The 8,458-nt window shown below is 37.1% G+C and overlaps 1 protein-coding gene across 1 annotated transcript in view; it reads right to left on the minus strand.

Moving 5' to 3' along the window:
• LOC103078014 (protein unc-13 homolog C-like) overlaps positions 1-8,458 on the minus strand; it is a 288,547-nt gene that overhangs the window by 119,205 nt on the left and 160,884 nt on the right. The gene's annotated exons all lie outside the window — the stretch shown is intronic.

The following is an 8,458-nucleotide window of genomic DNA, read 5'->3' on the forward strand; positions in this document are numbered from 1 at the left end:
GTGAAATCAAGAAAACACTCCCATTTACCATTGAAAAAAAAAAAAAAAAATACCTAGGAATAAACCTACCTAAGGAGACAAAAGATCTGTATGCAGAAAATTATAAGACACTGATGAAAGAAATTAAAGATGATACAAACAGATGGAGAGATATACCATGTCCCTGGATTAGAAGGATCAACACTGCGAAAATGACTATACAACCCAAAGCCATTTACAGATTCAATGCAACACCTATCAAATTACCAATGGCATTTTTCACAGAACTAGACCAAAAAACTTCACAATTTGTATGGAAACACAAAAGACCCCAAATAGCCAAAGCAATCTTGAGAAAGAAAAAAGGAGCTGGAAAAATCAGCCTCGTGGACTTCAGACTATACTACAAAACTACAGTAATCAAGACAGTATGGTACTGGCACAGAAATAGAAATATAGATCAATGAAACAGGATAGAAAGCCCAGAGATAAGTCCATGCACATATGGTCAGCTTATCTTTGATAAAGGAGGCAAGAATATTCAATTGAGAAAAGATAGCCTCTTCAATAAGTGGTGCTGATAAACCTGGAGAGCTACATGTAAAAGAATGAAATTAGAACACTTCCTAACAGCATACACGGAAATAAACTCAAAATGGATTAAAGACCTAAATCTAAGGCCAGACAGTATAAAATTCTTAGAGAAAAACAGAGGCAGAACACTCTTTGACATAAATCACAGCAAGATCCTTTTTGACCCACCTCCTAGAGAAATGGAAATAAAAACAAAAATAAACAAATAGGACCTAATGAAACTTAAAAGCTTCTGCACAGCAGAAGAAACCATAAACAAGATGAAGACAACCCTCAGAATGGGAGAAAATATTTGCAAAACAGGCAACTGACAAAGGATTAATGTCCAAATTTACAAGCAGCTCATGCAGCTCAATATCAAAAAAAACAGACAACCCAATCCAAAAATGGGTAGAAGACCTAAATAGACATTTCTCCACAGAAGATACACATATTGCCAACAAATACATGAAAGGATGCTCAACATCACTAATCATTAGAGAAATGCAAATCAAAACTACAATGAGGTATCCCCTCACACCAGTCAAAATGGCCATCATCAAAAAATCTACAAAACGTAAATGCTAGAGAGGGTGTGGAGAAAAGGGAACCCTCTGGCACTGCTGGTGGGAATGTAAATTGATACAGCCACTATGGAGATCAGTATGGAGGTTCCTTGAAAAACTAAAAATAGAACTACCATACAACCCAGGAATCCCACTACTGGGCATATACCCTGAGAAAACCATAATTCAAAAAGAGTCTTGTACCACAATGTTCACTGCAGCTCTACTTACAATAGCCAGGACATGGAAGCAACCTAAGTGTCCATCGACAGATGAATGGATAAAGAAGATATGGCACATATATACAATGGACTATTACTCAGCCATAAAAAGAAACGAAATTGAGTTATCTGTAGTGAGGTGGATGGACCTTGAGTCTGCCATACAGAGTGAAGTAAGTCAGAAGGGAAAAACAGATTCTGTATGCTAACACACATATATGGAATGTAAAAAAAGAAAAAGTCGTGAAGAACCTAGGGGCAGAACAGGAATAAAGACACAGATGTAGAGAATGGACTTGAGGACATGGGGAGGGGGAAGGGTAATCCGGAACGAAGTGAGAGAGTGGCATGGGCTTATTTATAGTACCAAATGTAAAACAGATAGCTTGTGGGAAGCAGCCGTATAGCACAGGGAAATCCGCTCAGTGTTTTGTGATCACCTAGAGGGGTGGGATAGGGAGGGAGGGAGAGAGACGCAAGAGAGAGGAGATATGGTGATATATGTATATGTATAGCTGATTCACTCTGTTGTAAAGCAGAAACTAATACACCATTGTAAATCAATTATACTCCAATAAAGATGTTTATAAAAGAAAGGAATTGCTTTCAGACTCATAGGAATTAGTTTCTGTTCTTTTACGTTGCATGTCTCTCATGCACCATCAACTAATATTTACAGCTCTGTGGACAGGAACAAGAGACCAGTACCAACTGTTGTCACATTTTTCCAATTCAACCATACTAATTGACATCTTTGCATGCACTATGCACTTCAGCTGACACAGCAAGAGGTTTTCAGCTTACTGAGTTAGTTTGTGAGGTAGGTTTGATCTGAAGAAAAATGCAATTGATAATGGAAATGGTACCCGCCTATATAATAAGGTGCACCTGTTTTCTCCCTAAGTAGAAAGTATTAAGTAGAATTTAACTTTTTTCAGCAGTGACTTGTGGTGATCATCAAGAACCTCAGTATCTGTGGCAGGTTTAACTAATTAGATGATTATCACACTAAGTCCTCTACCTCCCAGGCATACAACCAGACTACATTTCCCAACTTTCCTTGCAATAGGTTGGCCTATGACTGACTTGCGGGCCAAAGTAATATATGCTATTTTCAGCCTTGCCCTAAAACACCTCCTCTGAAATCTGCTGTGCTTGCCTTTCCCTCATTTGTGGCCAGATGCAGAAGATCCAGCCAAGGATTCCAAGGTTCAAGGGGATCACAGAGCTGCTAGAGGGTTGAAGTCTGGGTCCTTGAGCCACTTCTCAGAGGAGAGCCACCCAATCAGAAATACCTTCTTTGACTTGTACAAGTAAGAAATAAGCTGGCACTGTGGGAAATCATTTGTTACAGAGTTTGGCTACGTGGGGTTGTGTTCTGTTGCATCACACAAAGGTTTTTGAAAGGTTAAGATGCGCTTATTAATTAACCTCCAAATTATTTTGCTTTCTAATTTCCTGTTTCACACACACACACACACACACACACACATACACACACACACACACACACACACACACACACACACGCGTGCCCCCCCCCATACATATGTAGTCAGGCTGTCCCCTTGCTTTATGGAACTGTATCAATGTAAGAACCTTTAGCAGACCCCACTGTGAATTGATCCACCATCATGTAGGAAATCAGTGAATCAGACTTCTTAAGAACTTAAGAAGTTTCATGTTAAGAAAATAGTATATAGGCTCTGAGAGAGGAATTATCATAGAAGTAATACATTTTCCAGGTAGACTAATATTACAGTTAATCTTCCTGTCAGCCTCGTTTCATACTTGTAGTCTCTCAGCTATATTCTGAGTAGTTATCACCACTTGGATGATTTTACATAAAGTGAACTGTTATGTTCCAAAATCTATATGCCTGTTTTCCTCATGTCTTCATGTATTCCTCCCATAATGTGTAATGATATATTATAAGGAGATATTTCAAATAAACTACAATTATATCTTAACCACCACATACCAGATATTGATTTAAGATATTATAATATCAAATTCAAAGATATACTTCAAATTATCTTTAATTCTCACAAAGTATCTTCTGCTTAGTTGCAGACCAGTCACAAAACTGCATTTATCTCATATGATGTGAACAACAAAATTTATTTAGCCATCAGTTCTCCTACATTTTAAATTTTGGCAACAAATATTTAACTTGCTCATTATATTTACAAGATAAAACATTTAATTATTTTTCTGAACTGCAGTATAATAATTTTCTACAAAATTTAATATTTGATGAAAGAAAGCTCTCAGAATGGGAGAAAATATTTGCAAATGAATCCTGACAAAGGATTAATTTCTAAAATATACAAGCACCTCATGCAGCTCAATATCAAAAAAACAAACAACCCAATCAAAAATGGACATAAGACCTAAATAGACATTCCTCCAAAGAGGATACACAGATGGCCAACAAACACATGAAAGGATGCTCAACATCACTAATCATTAGAGAAATGCAAATCAATTCTACAATGAGGTATCACCTCACACCAGTCAGAATTGCCATCATCAAAAAATCTACAAAAAATAAATGTTGGAAAGGGTGTGGAGAAAAGGGAACCCTCTTGCACTGTTGGTGGGAATGTAAATTGATACAGCCACTATGGAGGTTCCTTAAAAAACGAAAAATAGAATTACCATATGACCCAGCAATCCCACTACTGGGCATATATCCTTAGAAAACCATAATTCAAAAAGAGTCATGCACCACAATGTTCACTGCAGCACTATTTACAATAGCCAGGACATGGAAGCAACCTAAATGTCCATCAACAGATGAATGGATAAAGATGTGGCACATATATACAATGGAATATTACTCAGCCATAAAAAGGAACAAAACTGAGTTATTTGTAATGAGATGAATGGACCTAGAGACTGTCATACAGAGTGAAGTAAATGAGAAAGAGAAAAACAAATACCGTATGCTAATGCACATATATGGAATCTAAAAAAACGGTAATGATGAACCTAGCAGTAGGGCAGGAATAAAGATGCAGACATAGGGAACAGACTTGAGGCCATGGGTTGAAGGGGAAGCTGGAACAAAGTGATAGAATATCACTGACATATATACACTACCAAATGTAAAACAGATGGCTAGTGGGAAGCTGCTGCATAGCATAGGGAGATCAGCTCAATGCTTTGTGATGACCTAGAGGGGTGGGATATGGAGTGTAGGAGGGAGGCTCAAGAGGGAGGGGATATGGGGATATATGTATACATATAGCTGGTTCACTTTGTTGTACAGCAGAAACTAATGCAACATTGTAAAGCAATTATACTCCAATAAAGATATTAAAAAATTAAGCTTTGAATTTCAATGAGAAGAATATTTTACTACCAGAATAAAAATGCTTCATTAAAATAGTACAAGGAAAAACTTGGCAACTTAAAAGACTATTCCTATTTGCCTTTAGATGGTGTTTACCAGCATTTACTTTAAAATAATATATCTTCTTCTGAAAGTTATTGTATGCACGGGATGTTATCGACAATTATGTATCAATTTACAGGATAGGGGTGACATACACTCGATCCATTCTCATGCCAAAAGCAAATTTTCTGCCATCAATCATCACAGTGTCATTTTCCAGTTCTTAATCTGTGACATCATTTTATTGCATAAACACTCTGCATTGTTCTAGAGTTGGTAGTTCAATTCTGTAGGGCTCTCTTAAACATCCCTCTAAGTGTTTGACAGGCTGCTCTATCTCTAAGAGGTGATGATATGGAAGGTTTGGAAGGAATACCAAATAAAGAGTCGACATTAGGGGGGTCAATGCACATGATGGTTTGTAAGATACTATGTGCTCACAAACCCCAAACCCTATCACTCAGAAATTTTGATTGTAAAAATATGTATAAGACTTTTACAGATAATACACACATATAAACATCTATCAAAGGTAAGCATAAATGTATATTAACAATAGACAGATGGAGATCATGGGCTCTTTTTCATGCACTGAGAATGCTAACCCATGTAACTAGAAGCAAAAAGAGAAAGGCAAGGGGGGGAGGGGAGAAGAGAGAGAGGGAGAGAGAGAAAATAAGAATTACAATTTTCCATTTTAGAGCAGCTCTATAAAGGTTTTGTAATATCAGCACATCTTTGGAGGTGAGATATCATGTAAAGTTCTGGCTGCCAAAGTAAGGTATTGTACTTACAAGGTAATAAAGCTTGGAGTAATATAATAAAAATGAAAAAATAAAGGACTATACATAATAATATGTTAGCAAAAAGTAATTTGGACCAATGTGAATCTTCCAGAGAAGGAAATCAGGAAACAAGAGAAAAGATTAGCCATAATAATCAATTATTGTAGTCAACTTTCTTAAGAATCAATGACAATGAAGGGAAAAATATCATTAATTTTTGTAGGGTAAGAAAGAAGATATGGAAGTTTCTTTCATGAAACATTTCTGGTAACTAAGCCTTAGCAAAACACTAGGAAAAAAAAGCCAAGCAAAATTAGTAAAATACTGCCTTACTCCATGACCAGTGAAACTGATGCTAGAAGCAGTGTTATACTTGTAGCTGGCAGTCCAACTCAAAATTAAAACAAATATCTCAGCAGAATCCCAGAATGAAACAAGGATCCCTGGTAAATTAAACCAGAAGTGATGTGAGGTCAGACATACTTCACAGCCATACACTCTTGATATATCTGCTTAGAATTCTGGTGTAGATCTACAACCCACAAATCTAGACTGGTGGGTTTCGAATAAGACTGGCTATTTCCAGTGGAACCAAAAACTCTTGAACCCCTTTCAGCATCATCCAAAACTTGAACTTCCTGTTTCTGGATAAGAAACCTGTTCACAAATGAGCTGTGCAATTCAATCACCCTTTTGACATCAAATGTTTCTTTGCCAAAATTAAACAGTACAACACCAACATTTCCTCTATAATCTTCACCTACGACACAGACTCCTGTATCTGTGAAATGTTTTACAGGCAAGCCAGAGTGTGAAACTGCTCTTCCATAATACTCAGAAGGAAGAGTATACCATTTTATATTAGACTTGGAAGAATTCTGCATGATTTGTCTGAGACATAGACCTTGAAAATTCAGGAAGCGGTATGAAGTCAGGACCACATAATCTGGTCCTAGGAAACTACAGATGGATAGTTATAAGGAAAAAAATGGGATGAGACAGACTTCAGACTATACTACAAAGCTACAGTAATCAAGACAGTATGGTACTGGCACAAAAACAGAAATATAGATCAATGGAACAGGATAGAAAGCCCAGAGATAAACCCACGCACCTATGGTCTCCTTATTTTTGATAAAGGAGGCAAGAATATACAATGGAGAAAAGCCAGCCTCTTCAATAAGTGGTGCTGGGAAAACTGGACAGCTACATGTAAAGGAATGAAATTAGAACACTCCCTAACACCATACACAAAAATAAACTCAAAATGGATTAAAGACCTAAATGTAAGGCCAGACACTATCAAACTCTTAGAGGAAAATATAGGCAGAACACTCTACGACATAAATCACATCAAGATCCTTTTTGACCCACCTCCTAGAGAAATGGAAATAAAAACAAAAATAAACAAATGGGACGTAATGAAACTTCAAAGCTTTTGCACAGCAAAGGAAACCATAAGACGAAAAGACAACCCTCAGAATTGGAGAAAATATTTGCAAATGAAGCAACTGACAAAGGATTAATCTCTAAAATTTACAAGCAGCTCATGCAGCTCAATAACAAAAAAACAACCCAATACAAAAATGGGCAGAAGACCTAAATAGACATTTCTCCAAAGAAGATATACAGATTGCCAACAAACACATGAAAGAATGCTCAACATCACTAATCATTAGAGAAATGCAAATCAAAACCAAAATGAGGTATCACTTCACACCAGTCAGAATGGCCATCACCAAAAAATCTACAAATAATAAATGCTGGAGAAGGTGTGGAGAAAATGGAACCCTCTTGCACTGCTGGTAGGAATGTAAATTGATACAGCCACTATGGAGAACAGTATGGAGTTTCCTTAAAAAAACTAAAAATAGAACGACCATACAACCCAGGTTGTATACCATACAACCCAGTAGGTATGGGTAGGTAGGTTTTCTCAGGTATATACCCTGAGAAAACCATAATTCAAAAGGAGTCATGTACCACAATGTTCATTGCAGCTCTATTTACAATAGCCAGGACATGGAAGCAACCTAAGTGCCCATCGACAGATGACTCAATAAAGATGTGGCACATATATACAATGGAATATTACTCAGCCATTAAAGGAAATGAAATTGATTTATTTGTAGTTGGGTGGATGGACCTAGAGTCTGTCATACAGCGTGAAGTAACTCAGAAGAACAAATACCATACGCTAATACATATATATGGAATCTAAAAAAAAAAAAAGTTATGAAGAACCTAGGGGCAGGACAGGAATAAAGACACAGATGTAGAGAATGGACTTGAGGACACGGGGAGGGGGAAGGGTAAGCTGGGATGAAGTGAGAGAGTGGCATGGACATATATACACTACCAAATGTAAAATAGATAGCTAGTGGGAAGAAGCCACAGAGCACAGGGAGATCAGCTTGGTGCTTTGTGACCACCTAGAGGGGCAGGATAGGGAGGGTAGGAGGGAGATACAAGAGGGGAGAGATATGGGGATATATGTATAGCTGATTCACTTTGTTATAAAGCAGAAACTAATACACCTTTGTAAAGCAATTATATTCCAATAACGATGTTTAAAAAATAATAATAAAAAAAATGGGATGACATGTGCAATTATCTTTAAAAAGAGAGCTGACCAACAAGCTGAAACATAATGGTAAAATACGGGCACCCAAAGAAGCTATTGGCATTAATTGACGAGCCATGGAGCAAGGGTATAAAAAATAAACAAAAACAAGCTTCATTTACCTTGTACTTTTATCCATAGGCCTAGCAGTCCTAGCAATAGAGGTAGTACAGAGTATTTCCATGAAAGTTAGTACTTAGGATCAAAATGTGGATTTCATTCACTTGTGCAACATATCTACTGATTATCTACTGTGAACCAGGTACTATGCTGCATACTGAAAGTACAGCAAAGAAAACAGAGCATTCCTG

This window comes from Lipotes vexillifer, unplaced genomic scaffold, assembly GCF_000442215.2.
Source record: "Lipotes vexillifer unplaced genomic scaffold, Lipotes_vexillifer_v1.1 scaffold1709, whole genome shotgun sequence".
Taxonomy (NCBI): Eukaryota; Metazoa; Chordata; class Mammalia; order Artiodactyla; family Lipotidae; genus Lipotes; species Lipotes vexillifer.